We start from the raw sequence: 22,307 nt of genomic DNA on the forward strand, positions 1-22,307 counted from the left end.
TTGCCAGTGGTCAGAGTGAGACCATACCAGAGTACAACTCTTAACATCCATAAGTGATACACTCAAGGGGAAGACTCAGTGAGCACCAAAGCCCCACTGAAGCAAGTCCTGCTCCATAAGAGTGTCTCCAGCGCATCAGTTCTCCCATTGTAGACACAGCTGGTCCTCACAGCCAATTGGCCTGGTGGTCAATTCCTTCCAGTGACACCAATAGCAATCAAGACTTAACTACAACAAGACTGTGCACACAGCCCACAAAGGGGTGCACCAAGAGTGTCCACCTCAGGTAATTAGGGAGGCTGAGCCACTGGGCCCTATAGGACACCTAACACAGAAAGCCACTCTATCAACACAGGGAAGCAGCCAAAATGCGGAGACAAAGAAACATGTCACAAATGAAAAAAATGGAGGAAAGAAAACTACTGGATATAGAGTTCAAAACCACGGTTATAAGGTTACTCAAGAATCTTCTAGAAACCTCTGAGAAATTTAGTGAGACCCTTAAGGATATGAAAAAGGACCAATTAGAAATTAAGCATACACTTACTGAAATAAAGAATAATATACAGAGATCCAACAGCAGACTAGAGGACCCCAAAAATCAAGTCAAAGATTTGAAATACGAAGAAGCAAAAAACACCCAAACGGAAAAAGCAAAATGAAAAAAGAATCCAAAAATATGAAGATAGTGTAAGGAGCCTCTGGGACAGCTTCAAGCGTACCAACATCAGAATTATAGGGGTGCCAGAAGAAGAGAGACAGCAAGATATTGAAAACCTATTTGAAGAAATAATGACAGAAAACTTCCCCTACCTGGTGAAAGAAATAGACTTACAAGTCCAGGAAGTGCAGAGAACCCCAAACAAAAGGAACCCAAAGAGGACCACACAAGACACATCATAATTAAAATGCCAAGGGCAAAAGACAAAGAGAGAATCTTAAAAGCAGCAAGAGAAAGAAAATCAGTTACCTACAAGGGAATACCCATATGACTGTCAGCTGATTTCTCAACAGAAACCATGCAGGCCAGAAGGGAGTGGCAAGAAATATTCAAAGTGATGAATAGCAGGAACCTACAACCAAGATTACTCTACCCAGCAAAGCTATCATTCAGAATTGAAGGTCAGATAAAGAGCTTCACAGATAAGAACAAGCCAAAGGAGTTAATCACCGCCAAACCAGTATTATATGAAATGCTGAAGGGTATTCTTTAAGACTAGGAAGAAGAAAAAGGTAAAGATAAATATTATGAACAACAAAGTGACAACAAATACATATCTATCAACAAGTGAATCTAAAAATCAAGAGAATAAAAAAATCTGATGAACAGAATAAACTGGTGAATATAATAGAATAAGGGGCATAGAAACGGAGTGGACTGACAATTCTCGGGGGGGGAAGGGAGTGTGGGGGGTACAGGAAGAGACTGGACAAAAATCGTACTCGCCTATGGACATGGGGTGGGGCAGGAACCCGATGGAAGGGAGCTATGGGGGGGGGGGGGGAGAGGAACAACTGTAATAATCTGAACAATAAATATTTATTAATTAAAATAACTAAATTAAGACCTGGGGTAAGTAGAGAACACTAGAGTTTGTTATACTAGAATTTGAAAAAGAGTTTTGTGAGAAGACCATATGTATTTGAATTAAACCAGTTATATGGGACTTACCAGGGACATGCAAGTGCTTTTGTGTATCTCTTCCAAAGGCCTAGCTTGTGTATTTTGAAAAGTGAAAATGGGTGTCTTGGTTACTATCCATAACGTCTGTTACTCTGAAGGAAATAAGGAATGTCCTGCAAAGCCATGTATTTTGGCCTTAGTATATGCAGAGGCATGCATGATTTTTATTTTGGGTATCTGTAAAGCAAGAGATTTCTAAGGGGATAATTTTTAGGAAAAGGGCCAATAGTTTACAATAATGTGAAGATGGGCCATTTTTGGCCAGGGCATCTGGGCACTAAGATGACAGCCTGCAGTTTGGCCAAGTAGTTTCTGGGGTCCTGTCCTATACTAGGGACATTCTGGCTAAGGAATGAAAAGCAGCAGCGTTCCATGGGACTCCATCACATATGATGGTTAGCCACTCCCACTGCTGTCCAATTAATCCCAAGAGGCTCCCTAGGGAGGCAAGGGGTCTGAGGGAGAGGGGACTTCCTTTAGCACCTTGGCTGGCATCTGGCAAGGGACTGAGGACAAGGAAAGTCACCCCCTCCTGGAGGCGGAATATGCCAGAAGATCAACGTTTGGCTCCAACCTGTCTTAAGTAGGCATTGGTAGCTGTGTTGAGCTTGTGGTCCGTTGTTGTTATGATTTAAAGAATAGGGGCAGTGGATATGGAGGGTCACAGGCTCAGGGTCTATGAAAGCCTCTACCAGTATTTCCAGGACAGTCCAGTAGGTAGCTAGTCGTTTGTTGTTTTAATGGAGAGACCAACTGGTACAGGTTCTTGCATCAGCAGCTCTGGGATCAGAAGTGGTTCAGAGGCTCCAGGAGGCATGAGAAGAGGTTGTCAAAGGTTCTGCAGTGAAGGAATTTTTGAAGGTACTTCATGGAATAATACCATCAAGAGACATGAAAATCCGAGATTGATTACATGCTCAGGTCCTTTAAGAGGGAGGCGCTCCAACAGGCAGGGCCCACATGAGAGGAGCACCCAGGCAGTGGCTCCATCCAGTAGGCGGGAGCAGAGAGAGGGAAGTGCCTTTAGTGGGGGCGGGGGCACAAGCAGAGGGTTAGGAGGAAATGTCAGTGCTGCGTTTGAATGTCACCAGGTCACAGTCAGGGGAGGGCAGAGGGAGCTTGTGGCAGGGACCAGCCTTATCACACCAACCTGGTTGCCTGGACAAGGTGCTAATAGCCTCTTTGTGGGGATATTGCGGAAGCAGGGAAGCATGAAGATTTGCAATTTTATAATGCAGTACACCTCAAGGGTACCATGAAAACCAGAACAAGGGGAGGCCATGCAATTCCCAGTCAGGAGATGTATTCCAGACGTAAAAACATGGAACAAAAGATCAAAAAGAGCCTCCAACTTGGGGGAGGGGCCAGGAAAGCCCAAAGAAATGCAGGCACTGCCGAAACCGGTTTTGCTCAGTGGATAGAGCGTCAGCCTGCGGACTGAAAGGTCCCGGGTTCGATTCCGGTCAAGGGCATGTACCTAGGTTGAGGGCACATCCCCAGTAGGAGATGTGCAGGAGGCAGCTGATCGATGTTTCTCTCTCATCAATGTTTCTAACTCTCTATCTCTCTCCCTTCCTCTCTGTAAAAAATCAATAAAATATATTAAAAAAAAAAGAAATGCAGGCACTGACCTGGGCTGTTTCTCACATGCACAGTTCTAGGCAGTAGGTTCTAGAGTGGGGAGCAGCAGCGGCTTATATTTAACATCTACTATCTAATATGGGGAAGGCCTGCTAGTCTAAGGTACATTTGAAAATAGGGTTTCTCCATAGCAGCATTAATGACATTTTGAGCTGGATCATTTTTATTGTGGGGGCTGACCAATGCACTCACTGTAAGATGTTCAGCATCACCCCTACCTCTAAATTAAAAGGTAAATGCCTGGGCCTCTAGAGTGCTGACTAAGCACTGAAGGGTCCTGGGCTCAATTCCCTGGCCCTGATCAGGGCGTGTGTGCAGGCTCGATCACCGGTCCCGGGTTTGATTCCAGTCAAGGGCATATACCTTGGTTGCAGGCTTGATCCCCAGGGCACATGTGGGAAACAACCAATTGATGTGTCTCTCTCACATTGATGTTTCTCTCTGTCTCTCCTCCTCCCGCTCTTTCTAAAAAAATTAATGGGGAAAATATCCTGGGGTGAGGATTAACAAAAGTAAATAAATAAATAAAAAAGGCAAGTGACAAATTGGGAAAATATTTACAAGCATTATGACAAAGAGCTACTATTCTTCATATAGAATGACAGCAGCAATAAGAAAATGACTAATGCCTCAAAAAGAAAAATGGGCAAAAGACATGAACAAAGTTTTTACAGAATAATTACAAGCATCTATATTAAGTACATGAAATTATTAACTTCACCAACAATGAGTGAAATTAAATTTTAAAAATGATGTTTCCATTTTTTCCCTGTTTACGAAGCAAACATTTATTTTGGTAATATGTAATGCAGGTGAAGATGTGGATAAATGAGCCAGGCCCTCTTACAAATGTTGGAAAACAACTTAGTATTAAGCATCAAGAGGCTTAAGAAGGTTCCTATTCTTCGATTTTGTATTTTAATCACAGAACATGTAATGAGTTGAATTGTGTCCCCCTTCAAAAAAGATATGTTCAAGTCCTAACCCTCGTTACCTGTGAAGGTGACTTTATTTGGGAAGTTGGCTTTTGCAGATGTAATTACTTAAGTATCTTGAGAAGATATCATCATGGATTTAAGGTGGGCCCTAAGACCAAAGATTGGTGCCCTCAGAAGAAAAGGAGAGGACACAGAAAGACATACATAGAGAAGAGGGCCATGTGAAGAAGGTAGCAGAGACTAGAATTATGCTGTCACAAGCCACGGAATGTCAGGAGCCACCAGAACCTAGAAGAGGCAAGGAAAGATCTGGATTTCTGACCTCCAGAACAGAGAATAAATTTCTGCTGTTCTGAGCCATTAAGTTTGTGGTAATTCATGGTATTGAGGTTGTTGTGGCCCTTGGAAACTAAGACACTATGGAAACAATCAGTGATATGAATAAAAAAATATAAAGATGTTCACCTTCGCATTAGCTGTGATGGCAAAAAAAAAATTAGGGAAAACTTAAAAGCAATGAAAAATAGGAGGGTTAAATTATAATGCATACATAATGTATTGTGCAACGATTAAAATATGTTTTGAAGCTAATGCCATAGGAAAATGCTTACTGTATAGAAAATAGGAAATTTGGGACACAAATTATGTACAACGTGATCCCCAAAAGCAACTATATATAACACACATACTTATTGCCCTGATGAATGCCACGAGTAAAAAACTCCAAATAGAAAATAGCACATAAAGTCCACAGTATACTAAAAGAAAAATGACGTAGGAGCGTTTATCCCAGGAAATATATAGTTATTAGTTGGAATATAATGTAGTACATTAATAAGTAAAATTAAAAGAAACTCTAAGAGGATGTTGAAAAGACACTTGATAAAATTCAGTGCTCATCCCTTACAAAATATCTGGACAAACTGGGAATGGAAGGATCCCATAATGAGTGTCTCCCACAAACCATAAGTCAGTATCATTTTTTAGTGTGAAAAGACAAGTTTCCTATTAAACAAAACTAGGATGAATGAATAAATACTATTACCATGATTAGTACTGTTCTAGTAGTTTTTGCCAATTCAATAAGACAAAAAACAGAAATAAGGGGACTACCTATAAGAAATACAGAAAAAGAATTATTATCTGCAACAATAAGACCAGAGAATTGATTAAAATATCATTGAAATGAATGAATGTTCACATAAGGGGTTGGATTAAAAAACAAAAATTCAATTTTTAATTATGCAGAAAAATGGAAACATAAGAGATTTACAGTAGCAACAAAACCCATAAAATATCTAGGACTATCTGTAATATGAAATGTACTTGAAAAAAACCCACAAAGCTCTGAGAGACACAAAAACTTGAATCAATATTCAAGTTAATTAGCATTAGGGTTAATTAGAATGTTGTGAAGAAAGCCACTCTTGCCAGATTAATTTAGAGATATCAAAGAATTCAATTAAGAAAAACCTTAAGGGGATTAATTTGGGATTTGACAGTGTTTCTAACATTCATCTGGAATAACTGCTGAAACACATAACTACATATAAGAATGTGTCTAAGTCCCTCTTTACAATCTACTTAATAATTCTGAAGAAAGTTAGTTTTATTTGGAATTTCACAAAAGAAGTCATTCATTGTCTCTACCCGTTCTTTTAGCAGTTAATAAGAGATTAGCATTCATTAATTGAGAGGCTTCAAAATTGATGGGTATTTATTTTCTTAATAAGTATATTTTCCCTTGTGCATTATTTCTTTTGTACTTTATTACTTTTTATCCTAATTTCCCCTAGGGACAAGCGAACTCCTGCAAAGCTCTGTGGTTATTTAAAAGTATCCATCAAAACCTCTTATTTACATACTGGAGGCCCAATGCATGAAATTCGTGCAAGAGTAGGCCTTCCTTCCCCCGGCTGCCAGCAACGGCTCCCCTCTGGCCACAGGCAGGCACCCAGGACCTGGGCTTCCCTCACAGCCCCGGCCGGCTTGGTCCAGAAGGACATCTGGTCTAATTAGCATATTCCATTTCTATTATTATAGATTAAACTTTATTTTTATACCGGCATAAGGACAGATTGGTATAATAAAAGAGTGGTCAAGACTTGAATTCCAGCTCTGCCTCTTTCCCAATGTATTCCAATTCTTTTTTTGCAAAGTAGATTAGTGTATTTACCTGATATAGTTGTTGTGAATATACAGTCATGTTTTTATTACCTAGCATGGAGTTTGACACATACTAGAAGTTTATTGTAAGTTATATATTTTCCAAGTTTGTCTTTCTTTTTCTTTATTTTCCCAGTTCACTTATGTAAACTCTTTACCCTATTTTAATTCAATCTTGTGTGATGGTTAGAGAGAGAAGGAAATGTTTTAATCATCTACAAGTCCACCCAGCTCCTAGTCCAATGCTTTCCACATTTTGGATGCCCCTGGATGTGAAAGAGAAGAAAAAGAAGGAAGAGAAGGAAGGAGAAAGGACAAGAAGACGATGTTGGTTCTCATCATACAGGTGATATGTTTGTGCTCCCGCAATAAAGTTGTATTTCAGTCTATATTACATTTAATAAAATCTTAGTATTTTCGAAGGTGTACTAAATTAGTAGAGGGAGGTAAAGTGACACGTACAAATCTGACTAAATCAGTAGGGAGCCAAAAATAAAGTAGAAACCAGTCTGTCTACAACATTTATTGAATTCCCACGATGTACTTAAATGATCCCAGGGTCTGGCTCTCAATTCTACAGCTTATCCATGGTTTCATGGCGAAGAAATGTTGATATACTGAAGCAGTCAGAGTCTTATTATTATAAAAGTCAAAAATAAAAACTTACAAGTCCCGTAATAGCAACAGCAGCCCTGACGTGCTCTACAGCATTGTTTTGTTTTACCGCATATGGTCTCCAGGGCTTTGTTTATGTGCCGTGGGGTGAAATGACAGCTGCCAAGAAGACAATGTTATTTGCTTTTTTAGTTACACATATAAAACCCATACAATTTTCCTGAATGCCTAAGTAGTAAAGCTTATAACAATATTAATATGACCAAGTTAACAATCTGAAAAGATACTAATTTAAAAAGTGGTACCTAATAAAGCTCTAAATTAAATATAAGCACATGCAAAAATATCAGAAGAAGCCAATCAACGTTCACAAAGAGGTAGGGTTGACGAAAAAGGTGGGCCTTATAGCTGTGGGCAAATGCCAATAAACAGAATGGGCTAGGGAGGGCATTTCAGTGCGGGAACCATGAAAATGAAAGTAAGAAGACAAGACTGGTGAGCGGAAGAAAAGCAAGGGTAGGTAAAATGGGTTCTGCTTGTGCATGGCCTTCAATGCCAACAGCAGTAGCCTGGATTTGGTCCTATACACAAGATACTATTTCAGGAGTGCCCCTGGGTCAGGGAGACCTTATAAAAGCAAAATGCTGGGGAGATGAGCAGACAGCACTGTGCACTCAAGTGGCCAAGAGGCAGGAGGCGGGGAAGCCGGTGGGGAAACTACTGCAGTGTTTTCACATACGAAATCGTTATTATTTAACATAATCTTAAAAATCTGTAAAGCCTGGGAATTGACCCAAGTTATTTCTACAGAGCAAACAGTGGAGAAAGAGAGCAAGCTGCAGTTCCAGGCCAGGGCAGCCCAAGGTCAACTCTTCTTTGATCTTACACTTTGCATCAAGGTGATCATAGGTATCATTAAAAGGGTGCAGGTGAGCCCTAGCCAGTTTGGCTTAGTGGATAGAGTGTTGGTCTGTAGACCCAAGGGTTCTGGGGTCAATCCATATATTAAATAACTTTTCCACGCACACAGAGGGTATAGAGAGCGATTAGGCCAGGACTTAAATGTTGATGTTTTATCTTCAGGTCTAATGTTTATTCCAAGTGATCTTGTTACTTCCTTATTGGCCTACTGGGAAAAACCAAAAGAAAACAAAATAGTATCATAACCAGGACTATCTAGTCGAGCCAAACTTCTACAATAAGATTCTGATCTTGGTAAGAAGGAACATTCAATTAAGCCATTGTGATTCTGAGGTAAATGGCACAGGCTATCTATGCCAACATACCATATGTTGGTCCTACAGTTGAAAAATGCATCATTTCAAACATTAAATGTCTTAGCATCAATAATTTTTTCTAAAAATTGCAGATGCTTTGGGTGAATCACTCACATTGGGCCACTTTTCTCAACGAAAACCAAGATCAATCCTTGTGGGCTCAGAGGCTGAAGATGGCCTTACCCAATTCAGTTCCACAGTAATTAAAACTATTTTTCACTTTTCCACCTGCCCTTTTAATGCTGCCAGAAGGAGGCCTAGAATCCTCCTTTCCTATGTCAGAGAATTGTCCCATACTACCTAACTGTGCCAGCCTGTGAGATTTGTTTTACCAAATTGTATGGCACCTTTTCAGTGTGAACTACCATTATTCACAATACGTCATTAAGCCCCTCTCAGTCCAAGGTGTAGCTGGCAACATCAAGGGCAAGAAGGATTCATTAGCTGTCTTTACTCACCAGCTGCTTCAACACAGCACTCAAAGCCATATCAGTAGTAGTTCTTTTTACTTCTTTTTTATTTCTATAAAGTCCTGACCGGATCAATCAGACATGTAGTGTAGGCAGCCAGTCTCTATCATTTGATGTGAAGGGTGATAATAAAGGCCTCCAGTGCCTCTAAATAAATCCTATCCCAACCTGACACAGTAGCTGAGTTTAAGAAAGAGGTTTGAGCATACAGTGCTACTAGGGGTCTTAAGCAAATGAACAGGTATTTACCGAATATGCATTATAAGGCCAACAACACAGGAGACCAGGCATGGCCCACATGACCAAAGATCACCGGTATCATTAAGACAGAAATGTCATGTTTTCAATAAGTTTAATATCTAATTTCTTTTCAGTAAAAGGTAAAGTATTTTAAAATCTTTACACGGTTCCTACAATCGGCAGCAGAGTATAGTGGAAAAGAAAGGCGTGGGGCAAGTCTTCCACCTGCTTTTCCAGCTTCATTTCTGGGCATCCAGTGACCCAGCCCCTCTGAGTGACCAGTGGTCCCCAAGCTGCCAGAGTATTCTGCTAGGCTCTGTTCTAAGTACTGCGAATACAAAGATGAACGCACAGTCCCTATCCCCAAGTAGCTCATAGATCATGAGGACACAAGCGCAGCAGCAGAGATTAGTACAGGGAATTGGGAGCTCCAAAGCAAGGAAACTGAGCCAACACGAAGGGCGGGGGAGGGCACCCAGGAAGGAAACGATCCTGGCTGAGTCTTCAGGGATGAGTAGGCTTCCCATGCAGCTGTGAATGCAGCCTGAGCAGGGCCTCCATAGCATCCAGCCACTGTGTGAGAGAACCAGAGTTTGTGGTGCTCAGGGCACAATGGGTACGGCAGGGAGTGGGGAAGGTTGAGCAAGAGAGGAGGGCAGGTGCCTGATCACGGGGGTGACTAGACTGGCTGAGGAGGAGCCATTAAAGGTTTGTCTCCTTCAGCTTCTACAACAGGGAAATGTGCTCCTTGTAAATACTTTGTAAATACATTGTAAAAGGTACAGATCAGAAAAAAGAAGATGAAAAATATTCAAAATTCCACAATTTAGAGATAACCACTGTTAACATTTTGATGTATAATCTTTTATATATGTGTGTTTATATATTATGTTTATGTTTACATATACTAACAAACATCTTTTTCTTCAAAAATGAAATCATTCATAGTGTGACATATGCATACAATGAAATATTATTAAGCCTTACAAAAGAAAGGACATTTTGACACATGCTACAATATGTATAAACCTTCAGGACATTGTGTTAAGTGAGATAAACCAATCAGAAATAGACAAACAATGTATGATTCCACTTAATAGTATACAAGGTATCTAGAGTAGTTAAATTTATAGAGAAAGTAGAATGATGGTTGGGGAGGAGTGGGAAATGGAGAGCTGCTGTTTAAAGGTTACAGAGTTTCAGTTTTGCATGATGCTAAGAGTTTTGGAAACTGGATGCACATGTTAATATACTTAACACCATTGAGCTGTATACTTAAAAATGGTTAAGATGGTAAATTTTATGTTATATGTATTTCACCACTGGTAAAAATATAAGTAAGTTAATAAAATCTGGAAAAGAAAATCACTTAATGAAGCGGTTTTAACACTCTTTTCACTTATTTTTGCGGTCATATTTCCATGTGAGAATATACACCTCCATCAGTATTTCAGAGGACTGCATAGTGTTCTATTGTAGATATCTACTTTAATTTACTTAACCTAGGACAGTGGTTGGCAAACTCATTAGTCAACAGAGCCAAATATCAACAGTACAACAATTGAAATTTCTTTTGAGAGCCAAATTTTTTAAACTTAAACTATATAGGTAGGTACATTGTTATTAACTTAATTAGGGTGCTCCTAAGCTGGCCTTTGCTAAAAACGTCCTCAATCTGATTGAGGTACGTTTGCTGAGGTCGACCCCTTTCCAACTCTCCCATCCACACTCGTCTTGTATACTTGTTTTGTCTATCTTTTGTCACCCGTGCGCGATTTTGCAGATGCGACTAGCACTAACCACTGCACATGAGACTGCTGACTGACTGGCTCACTCAACTCCTGCATGAATCGCGCGCCTCCCCCGCGCTGCTGCGTATCCCCGCCCGTCTGCGCTGGGGCCTGTGCCGCGTCTCCTGTCGCCGGACCGACACCCGCCACTTCTTCTAACGCCACTTCTTCAAAATAGACTCGCCCAGGCCGAAAACCGACTTCTGCGCATGGACCATGAAGTTTCTATCGCACTGTATGTGTGCGCCCGCATGTGGTATTTTGTGGCAGAGCCACACTCAAGGGGCCAAAGAGCCACATGTGGCTCGAGGGCCACAATATTTGCCGACCACTGACCTAGGAGATTTATTTTTTAGGATGGAAGAAAATTATGAATGTTTGGCTGATGAGAAGGAGCCAGTAAAAAACAAGAAGAGATATAAGACCACAGAAAAAAGAGGAAATTTAAAATAGCAACGGTTCTGAAGGAGGCACAAGAAGATGGCATTCAGGGTTTAAGTAATGGGCCGGCCTTAAACATGGGGAAATATGGATACTCCATCCTCTCAGGGAAGGAGATGAAGATGGATCTGAATATATTTGCACGTGCAAGGGAGACTTTGGTTAGTTGAAGAAAGTCGAAAGATAGGGCATCCCAGGAAGTGGGATGAATGAGTGAATGAGTTGCAAGGACACACAGCTCATTAAGTAAAAAGGTCCATTGGATTTTGAGACCAGATTCATGGTCAGTTCACCTAGGATGGTGCCATCACCAAGGGTTACGACAAGAGATGGAGAGGAAAGGGAGGTATGAGAAGACATGGAGCCAGATCTTCAGTTCTCAAGAAACGGACGAAGTGACTTGGAGCTGGATGAAGAGTACTGATGAGAAAGGGTGACAGGCAGTTTACCACATTTAGCCTCAAAATTGGGGATGACAAGCCTCTCATGCAGTGACCCACAGAGAAGCTTGAGAGAGCAATCAGGCAAAAGGCTGAGAACTTTAACCATGGATTCCCTCAGGTGAAGAGAAAAAGAATGTGGGGAAATCAACAGAGGACTAGAAGTGAAAGAGGTAAGAGGGACTGAAAAGACAAGATATGATATATGGGAGTAGCACGGTGCACGTGAGGGGTTATGCTGGCACAAGTTACGGACCTGTAGGAGGTCGGAGGATGTGGGGTTATGGGCATAGTTGGATGGTCAGGCTTGAATAAAAGAAAGAAAAGGACTGCAGGTCCCAGGGCTATTCTCAGAAAAGTGCTAAGAATACTATTAAGTTTGCAACAGACAACAAGGAGACTTCTCTAGTTCTCAGAGCACATTCTCTAACAGGGGTGGGCAAACTTTTTGACTCGAGGGCCACAATGGGTTCTTAAACTGGACCGGAGGGCCGGAACAAAAGCATGGATGGAGTGTTTGTGTGAACTAAGATAAATTCAAAGTAAACGTCATTACATAAAAGTGTACGGTCTTTTTTTTCAATAGTTTTATTCATTTCAAATGGGCCGGATCCGGCCTGCGGGCCGTAGTTTGCCCACGGCTGCGTCTAGTACCTCCACATTCTTTACCATGATTCATTTTTTCTCTACAGCACATTAGCCATATGCTATACTAGTTCCTTGTTTATCTCTGAGCTAGAATATAGATCAGAGTATAAACCTCCCTGAGGGCAGAAACACCATCTGTCTTGTTCATTGCTCTATCAACCAGCATCTAGATCAGCGATGGCGAACCTTTTGAGCTCGGCGTGTCAGCATTTTGAAAAAAACCCTAACTCTGGTGCCATGTCACATATAGAAATTTTTTGATCTTTGCAACCATAGTAAAACAAAGACTTGTATTTTTTATATTTATTTTATATATTTAAATGCCATTTAACAAAGAAAAATCAACCAAAAAAATGAGTGTCTATAGGTTTGCCATCACTGATCTAGATCATGTCTGCTCATAGTAAATCACATTTGTTGAATGAATAAATGAGTGAATGAGTAAATGCTAAAGGTCAGTTAGGATAAGGGTAGTCTTACATAATATAATTTCTACACACAAACCAACAATGATATAATGGGAAAGACAAGGTAAATATGCCACAAGCAAGCAAACCAGGAGATATATGAAACCGAAGTGAGCCTAAGTTTAACTTCAGATTACTGTTAAGTCAGCTTGGATAAACAATATGTCAAGAACTAGTGTAAAATATTCATGCCAAGGTTCTAAGACATAAATTATGTGACTTCCAAAGGCTTTTGTTAGTCTTAGATGCTCAATTGGGAAGCAATTATCCAGAACAATCCTCTTTCATTTTCCATGTGATAAAATGAGTGAAAACATGTGTTATAAATAAGGAAAAAGCAACAATTAAAAAACAAACAGTTGAAAAATAAGAGTAAAAAAAAGAAGTTACTCTGGCCAGGGGCCATGCTAGGAATTTCACAAATATTGTCCAATAGCTAATAAAGAATGCCGTTTCTGAGCTGCCAATGTCTGGCTCTGTAAGTGAACCTTCACTTGGTTCAATGGCCTGATCTTAAAAGAGCACAGTGTGCCACTATTTGATCACAGTGGTATCTTTTTGCCAAATCAGTTCATGGAAAATGTTTGCCTTTACTTTTATATCGTACACATTCAACCAAAATTTTGGTACATCAAATTATTATGATGTATTCAATCAAAGGGCAACCCACTCCTTTTCATATAAATCAATTTTTATGCCACATACAAGCTCAAATTAAAATGGAAAAACACTAATCAAAATGTCAGAAAAGATAATCAGCTTTGTCAAGAAAAATTCCAATAGCTGCTAAAATTACAGGGAGATAAATATGAACATTGTGCTTTCATTGACAACACTGAGGGAAAACTTCAAACTGACACACTTTTTAAGTCTAGACTGTGTGGGAAAATCACACTGCAAGGAAGACAACTGTCACCTCTAAGTTAGTATTCCTGCTACTGCATGTAGGTGTATTTTAGTTACTAGTGCTTCTATGCAAATACTCTTTAAGGGTTTTTTTTAATCTTTATTGTTGAAAGTATTACATATGTCCCCTTTTTTCTCCCATTGATCCCTTATAGCCTGCCCCTGCCTCCACCACCCAATTGTGTGTCCATGGGCTATGCATATATGCATTCAAGTTCTTGGGTTGATCTCTTCCCACCCACTCACCCACCCCCACCTTCCCGCTGAGATTCCAGAGTCTGTTCCATGCTCTGTCTCTGGATCTAGTTTGCTCATCAGTTTATTTTGTTCATTAGATGCCTCATATGAGTATGATCATGTGATACTTGTCTTTCTCTTTCTGGCTTATTTCGCTTAGCGTAATACTTTCCAGGTCCCTCCATGCTGTCTCAAAGGGTAAGAGATTCCTTTTTTTTTTTTTTTTTTACTGCTGCATAGTATTCCATGGGGAACTGTACCACAGCTTTCTTATCCTCTCATGTACTTAGGCTGTTTCCAGATCTTAGCTATTGTAAATTGTGTTGCTATGAACATAGGGGTGAATGAACAGTAGATTTTAGACATTCTAGGAGATATATTTCCATTAGAAATTCCAGGACAATTACTTTACAGAATTCTAATTCTATTTATACACTCCAAATTCAGTAAAAAATTATATTTCTATTTTGACTGCTTTACAGTGGTATCAATATTTCTTTACTAATACCTCTTCATCATGGATCAATTGAAGGAAAATAATTTGAAAGACTATTTCATTAAACAGCCTAATTAGAAAAAAAACCATCATTTTTGCTATGTACAGTCAGTTTATGCTTTAAAACTTCCACTTACTTCCATTTAAAAATATTTCTCTGGCAGTTAAATCACATTATAAGTGTAAAAAATCTAGGAAGAAGTCTGCTTTGTTAATAAATGAAATGTCCAATGAATAGTAAAGCTATGCTATTTTTGGAGACATTTATGTTTATATTCAATTGAAAATCATAAATCATTATAATAATTAACACCATTTAAACTACAGGCTAATTTCCTCTACTGCCATAGTTAATCACAATGACTTCTTAAGCTTTGTCTACACTTGCCTAAAAGTATTACACGACTTTCAACATTTTTTTTCAAAGACACTCTGTATTCCACAGATAGCCTGTATCACTGTCCCTGGAGATGGACGATTCTGCAGCCTTGAACAAAAGTCTGAATATCTGAAGGATTTTTAGCATGTTAGACACAGCCTGTGCTTCTTAAAGAAGAAGAGAAACCATGATGACAAGCTTTCGCCTCTTCTATTTTATCTCGCAAAGTCTATGGACAAGCAATTGCTTATATTTAGTTTGACCTTTAAGGAAAACTGAAATCTACTTCCAAAATAAAATTAGTTTTACTTTCTAGAATTTCATATAAAAGGGGGTGGGGGGAAGGATTTCCAGCCCCCTTTTATATGAAATTCTTTTATTTATTTTTACTTATTATTAAAGTTATCGGGGTGACACTGGTTCATAGGGTCATATAGGTTTCAGGTGTACATTTCTATGATACATGATCTGTACATTGCATTGTGTACCCACCGCCCAAAATCAAATCATCTTCTCTTTAACAATACATTTGGCCTCCTTTACCCTTTAATACCTCTCCACCCCCTTCTCTCTGGTAACCACCACCCTGTTGTCTGTCTGTGTCTGTGAGTTTCAGCTTTATATCCCACATATGAGTGAAATCATATGGTTCTTAGCTTTTTCTGACTGACTTATTGCCCTTATATTATTGAGTATAATATTCTCAAGCTCCATCTATGTTGTCGCAAATGGTAGTATTTCACCTTTTCTTATAGCTGAGTAGTATGATGTGCTACTTCTTTATTCAATCCTTCATTGAAGGACACTTAAGTTGTCTCCATGTCTTGGCAACTGTGAATAATGCTGCAATGAACATAGGGGTGCATATATCTTTGCAAATAAATGTTTTTGAGTTTTTCAGGTAGATGCCTAGAAAAGGTATTAAATTAAACAACAAATTCTTAAAACAACATTGCTTTCTATTTATTATATTAAAAATTAAATCAAAAGATATAAATTTCCCATCATTAAATAAGTCCTAGGGATGCATGGTATGGTGATAGTTAATAATACTGTATTGTATATTTTAAAGTTGCTAAGAAAGATCTTAAAAGTTCTCATCACAAGAAAAAAAAACTGTAACTTGTGGTGAGGGATGTTAACTAGACTTATTGTGGTGACCCTTTTATAATATATTTAAATATCAAATCATTATGATGTACCTAAAACTAAAAAAAAACTAATAAATTCTATATTGTCATATATAAAATGAAGCACTTCCAGGCAAGCAGTGGTTTTGGAAAAAAACAAAACAAAAAACAACACCACAAATACCTCAGAATGTAGTCAAAAGTCGGGGGATTTATGGATGGGATAGGTATATCTATCTAGACCATATGTCACTGTTTGCTACAAACCAGTATGCAGACGTTAGGAAGTGGTTAGGAGGGAAAGACTGAGCTCTGGAGATGTAATCTGCTGGAACATTCGAGTTTTTTTGGGCAGCAGGCTGCCTGTCCAAGGGTGTTAACCTTCAGAGGCCACAGGCTGGCAGCAGTGAGGTCTCTTCCAGCCTGAATGTGCAATGATTCCCCTCTCACTCATCAAGCTTCGTCTTATACAGAACACAAATGTGGCTGGCTCCTATCTGCACGTGTGCAATGCTATACAACACTGCGGTCTCATAGGTCTGCAGATGTCCATCTATGTATCGACATCGCATTGAATATAGGAGATGGCGTGGTTGAACTCTGGACTGTCACCAGACGGCCCAGGGTTCAGATTCTGCCTCTATCACTCCCTGGGATATAGCAACTGTGGGATTATGGTAGCTCCTACATCAAGGGACTGTGAGAAATAAGATAATACATGTAAAGCATTCAGCACGGAGCCTTTGGTAAGTACTCAATAATGGTACATGTTGTTATCATCTATTACATATATCTTAGATCAGTACTTCCCTAAGTGGGCCCCAAGCTTAGTTTCAGAGATATGTTCTATATCATGACCTATATATACACACATATTTTATATGGTAATACAAATAATGACCATGCTTAGATAGTGCTTACTACATAAGGACACTTCAGTTGTTTTCATGTCTTAGCCACTGCAATGATGCCATAATAAACACAGGAGTGCACATATCTTTGTGAAAAACTGTTTTCAAATTTTTCAGGTAGACACCCAGAAGAGGGGTAACTCTATTCTTAATTTTTTGAGGAGCCTCCATGCTGTTTTCCACAATGGCTGTGCCAGTTTACATTCCCACCAACAGTGAATGAGGGTTCTTTTTTATCCACAACCTCTCCAACACCTGTTATTACTTGTCTTTTGATAGTAGCCATTCTAACAGGTATGAGGTGGCATCGCATTGTAGTTTCGATTTGCATTTCCCTAAGAGCTAGTGAAGCCAAACAACTTTTCATATATCTGTTGCCATGTGTGGAACATGTATACAATAAAATACTACTCAGACAAATGAAAAGATGAAATACTGCCACTTGCAATAACATGGATGGACGTTGAGATGATCATGCGAAGTGAAATAAGTCAGACTAATGTGTTGAAAAGTCAAGAACTATACGATTTCACTCATATGGGGGGATATAAAACTGAAAGCAATAAATGAACAAACAAGAAAAAACCTCATAGACACAGACAACAGTATGGTGGTGACCAGAGGGAAGGAGGTGTGGGGATATAGTGAAGGGTAAAGAAGGCCAAATATGTGGTGATGGAAGATGATCTGACTTTGGGTGGTGGACACACAATGCAATATACAGGTCATGTATCACAGAGTTATACGTTTGAAACCTATTTAGTTTTATTAATTAATGCCACCCAAATAAAGTTAATTTTAAAAATGTTGATTCTGGCCTGTTGAATTGGTTTCATGACCCAAGACCTGTAGTTTGAAAACTATTATAAGCATTGTATAAAAGTTTTTTTAAAAGCATAAGCAATACAAAAATTAAATAAGTCTATATATCTCATCTTACCATGCTGTTGTACACACACGCACAAGGACTACTATATGGACCATTTCCTAAATTTATTCAAGCATCTCTATCCCCTTGTGGGATGGACACTAATTTGGAAAATGTCATCTTAGGGTGTTAACACCTTCTGGGCAGAGACAATTCGGGAGTAGATCTAATTTATATCCTAGTTAGTATGCACAAACACACTTGAAAAGTTTCAAAGCAACTGAATGAGGAAGAGTCCCTCCATTTGAAGGGGGACCACCAGGACCCTGAGCTCTGGCCTGAGGAGAGGTGTCCTAGGTAGAGGGATGGTCAGTCACTTACAATAAATATGAGAGGCCGTGCCTTGTGAAAAAGTCTAATTAAAAATGTGTCACTCTCAAATGATGGCTTTAATTACAACAGATTAGTCTAAAAATTGAAACATGGTAGATGTTAAATAAAATCCCATTTTAGCCCTAACTGGTTTGGCTCAGTGGATAGAGCGTCGGCCTGCGGACTGAAAGGTCCCAGGTTAGATTCCGGTCAAGGGCATGTACTTTGGTTGTGGGCACATCCCCAGTAGGAGGTGTGCAGAAGGCAGCCTATTGATGTTTCTAACTCTCTATCCCTCTCCCTTCCTCTCTGTAAAAAATCAATAAAATATATATATTTTAAAAAATCCCATTTTAATGGTTTTACCAAAAATAATGGTAGGTAATTTTTTAAGTGGATTTGTTCAGTGCCAGGGGCTGGGCTGAAAAAGAAGAGCTGGGTTTGAAGCCCAAGGGAAAGAAACTAGATAAGAAGGTGCAGGAGAGAGAGAGCCTCAGCCACTCCTTGAGGCAGGTGAACTCACTTGTCAGACTTGTCACAGTGCTTCTGTAACTGCAGGGGGTGGAGGGTGCAAACCACCTTCAATTCCTACGCCTTTCCAAGTCTCCCTCCCCTTGAAAAATTTAAAAAGTGCAGAAACCAACTCGCAGAATAAACGATTCTATAATGTGCAAGAGAGCAAATTCAAAAAGTTCAAGAACCCAGACATGTGAGGCCAAGCAACTAAACAATTCTGGGTGATGCTTATTGTTGTGGCTAGCAAACATCGAATTTAAAAGGGAAGTTTTATTTTTAGAGTTGAACGTCGTATGTTCTTTAGAGTAAATACAAGTGTTTTTTTGTTTTTTTTGGTAACAACAGGATTACAGAGTCAAATCTGCCTCATTCTTGGTTCTATCGATGTCAATTTCCACTTGCTTCTAGCTAAAGGAATATTACCATCACGTGTTATTTCTACAGGAGATGGGTGGAGAGAATTTAGAGCTTCACTGTCCAGTATGGTAGCCAATAGCCCCAGTAGCTATTTAAGTCAATTAAAATTAAATAAAAATGAAACTTCAGTTCTTCAATTACACTAGACATTTTTCAAATTCTTAGTTGTAAGTCACGTGTGGCTCTTGGCTACCACGCTGGGCAGATTATAGAATATTTTCATCACTGCAGAAAGTTTTACTGGACAGCACTGACCAAGAGAAAAGCCATTTACAGATGCTAAAAAGAAAATTGTTCACTTCTCATTTGGTAAAAAGACTTCCAAGTCCTACCCAGCAGAACTAGCTTGACTTTGAATAATGTGGAATTGAATTTATTTTTTTAAAGATTTTAAAATTGATTTTTAGAGAGACGGGGGAGGAAGAGAGAGAAACATCGAAGTGAGAGCACACCCCCTACCTGGGATCAAGCCTGCAACCTGGGCATATGCCCTCATCAGGAATCAAATCAGCAACCGTTCAGTGCATGGGATGATGGCCAACCAACTGAACCACATCGGCCAGGGCTGTGGAGTTGAATTTAAAGGCGACTGCCAAAGATTCGATTATGATCTCAAGATATCATTCCAACCAGCCTATTTCAAATCTCTTTGCACTGACCTTCCGCTGCCACAAGTTGTTTTTCAAAATCCAAACATGCTAGGAAATGATTATTGGATGATCACAATAGCTTGTTAAAGTTCCACTAACTTAGTTTGAAAGTGCTTAGAGCAATTTATAAAAACAAAACAAAAAACAAACCAAAAACATAAAAATACATGGTACCATCAGCTCCAGGAATAAAAGTTTATAGTTAAAATAAGGAGGGACCCACTTCTGTTACCCTGAGAATGAGGAAAATATCTCTCACGCATCTGATGTGTCCCTAGCCTTATCATGAACTGAGACTCAGAGTCAACAACACCTGGTCTTCGTATCACATTTTGAGAACTGTATCACGTTTGCGCTGCACAGAACGTAATTCCCACCATAGTATGGATTTTGAGCACTATAGACCAGTGGTTCTCAACCTTCTGGCCCTTTAAATACAGTTCCGCATGTTGTGACCCAACCATAAAATTATTTTTGTTGCTACTTCATAACTGTAATGTTGCTACTGTTCTGTAAATATCTGATATGCAGGATGGTCTTAGGCGACCCCTGTGAAAGGGTCGTTCGACCGCCAAAGGGGTCGCGACCCACAGGTTGAGAACCGCTGCTCTAGATCCTTCTCCTGAAGGGGAAGACCGAGAGGGAATACATTATCTTGTCTGTGTCTGTCTTGCTGAATTGGTTACTCCACTGATCCCAACTGGCCGGATTATAACACAGAGACACCAGTGGCTGAGATGAGATGGCGGGCCGGCTAGTTTTCCCTCTAATGTGATCCCAGGTGCCCTGCTGCCCTGGCCACTGTCCTGCAGGGGGGTGCCCAGGTCACAGAGAAACAAGGCAGGAGGACAGGTAAGAGCATGAAGCAGAGACCTCAGAGAGGCCAGGTCAGCACAACACAAAACCCCTGCAAAGTCGCCGGAGGCATGAGTGTGATGGCTCTCCAACAGCGATTTTCTACCCTCTCCATCTCCTGGCACACATAAACTAATTACTAAAATTCTGCAGCACACCAGAAAATCTATTTTTTGCCGATCTGACAAAAAGAGGTATAAGTTTGATTCATTCACACCAGATGGTTATTGTTGTGTTGGCTGCTGTCGTTTTTTTAAATTTGACAATCTAAGGGGAAAAAGGTCAGTGCCCCTGACTAGTCAGGTATCCCATGATGCACACTGGTTGAAAATTGCTGTTCTATAACAAAGCCTAAACATGAGGAATTATTTTATATATATGCCATAGGGCAAATCTCCTTTGCAAAGCAACTTGTGAAAGGCATTTGGTGTGAAATGCATAAATTAAGCAATTGTTATAAAGACACTTTAATGTTGATTTAAATAATCCCAACAGATTGCCTTTGATGGCAGATTATAAGAAACATGCATTTTCCAAATACTTTGTTTGCTCAATGTCAAAACATCTGCCATCTAGTCATTATTAGCAAAACTTCTTCATCCTTTTATTTACTATGTCCAGTTTTTGAGCTTACAACTTGGGGAGCTTGCAAGACATTTGTTAAATGTGTATAAATAAAGGACACATCATTAAAATTCCTATGCTATGCCATGAAGATTAAATTTACATTTCTAGTTCATTAAGAAGTGACAGCTATCGTTAATCCTGGAAACATGGTATCTCTAGGACAAATAGAAGAAAAAGTTTGGGATTTAATGCATGAGAGCTGAGACTCTAAGATTCTTTGATCTGCAAATATTACATATATGAGCCTAACAATTTTCTTTGAAAATGTTAAGTAGGTCAATTTATCAACTGTTACCATGGAAGGTATACATCCACATTCGTCTATCGTTTTGATGAGCTGCAGCCTAGAATGGAGTTACAGCCCTGCAATATAAAAAAAAAATCTCCCTTTGATTCAAGCAGAGAAATGAAGCAGAAACTCACATTACAGCTTAGGCTTTGTTACTGTAATAGATCCAATAACTTTATTTGGAAGCATTGATAATAATTTATTATCAACTGAATAATAAGCAGCTATCTAAAGAGAGAACTCTTTAAGCATTAACATGGAAAATTCCCCAAGATATACGTATTAGAAGTGAAAAGTGAGGTGCAAGACGGATCCAAGAATTTTAAAAAGCAAAACACGTCATTTATTATGTTTGGTTCCCTAACAGGACCTCACATGTAGGAAGTCAGAATGGGTTCCTTCAAGGAGAGGGGCTTCCATTCCCACTGGGCTGTTCTCATCTTCGTAGTCACAATCCTGGCTTAGCCGTGAGAGAAGGTCTGGCAGGAATAAACCTGACCCCCCCGCAAACCAGTAAAATGTCTGAGATATATATAACCAAGTGCATTATAGGTAGGGTGGACGGAGGACAGGGATGAATTGAGAGAAAAGGAATATGAATTAAAAATGGGAAAACTCCCGCGTCCTCTGAGTCCGTTTGATTTATTTAAAAGAGGAGAAAACCACTAAACAAGGGCTCTCACCATCACCCAACCTAATCGCTTTATTTCTAATTGTAGCGGATGCCCCCAAACAGCCTCGGCAACCCCGAGAGACGGAAAACCCCTGTTCTTCCCCCAGCGCGCGCCCCGGAGAAGCCCGCCCGGCCGAGCGCGGAGCGTGGAGAGCGGAGGGCGG

The 22,307-nt window shown here is 39.7% G+C and overlaps 1 protein-coding gene across 1 annotated transcript in view; it reads right to left on the reverse strand.

Moving 5' to 3' along the window:
- The window catches only part of TMEM150C (transmembrane protein 150C), an 81,308-nt gene that overhangs the window by 58,155 nt on the left and 846 nt on the right, over window positions 1-22,307 (reverse strand). The gene's annotated exons all lie outside the window — the stretch shown is intronic.

Source organism: Myotis davidii, unplaced genomic scaffold (assembly GCF_000327345.1).
Source record: "Myotis davidii unplaced genomic scaffold, ASM32734v1 scaffold449, whole genome shotgun sequence".
NCBI classification, from domain to species: domain Eukaryota; kingdom Metazoa; phylum Chordata; class Mammalia; order Chiroptera; family Vespertilionidae; genus Myotis; species Myotis davidii.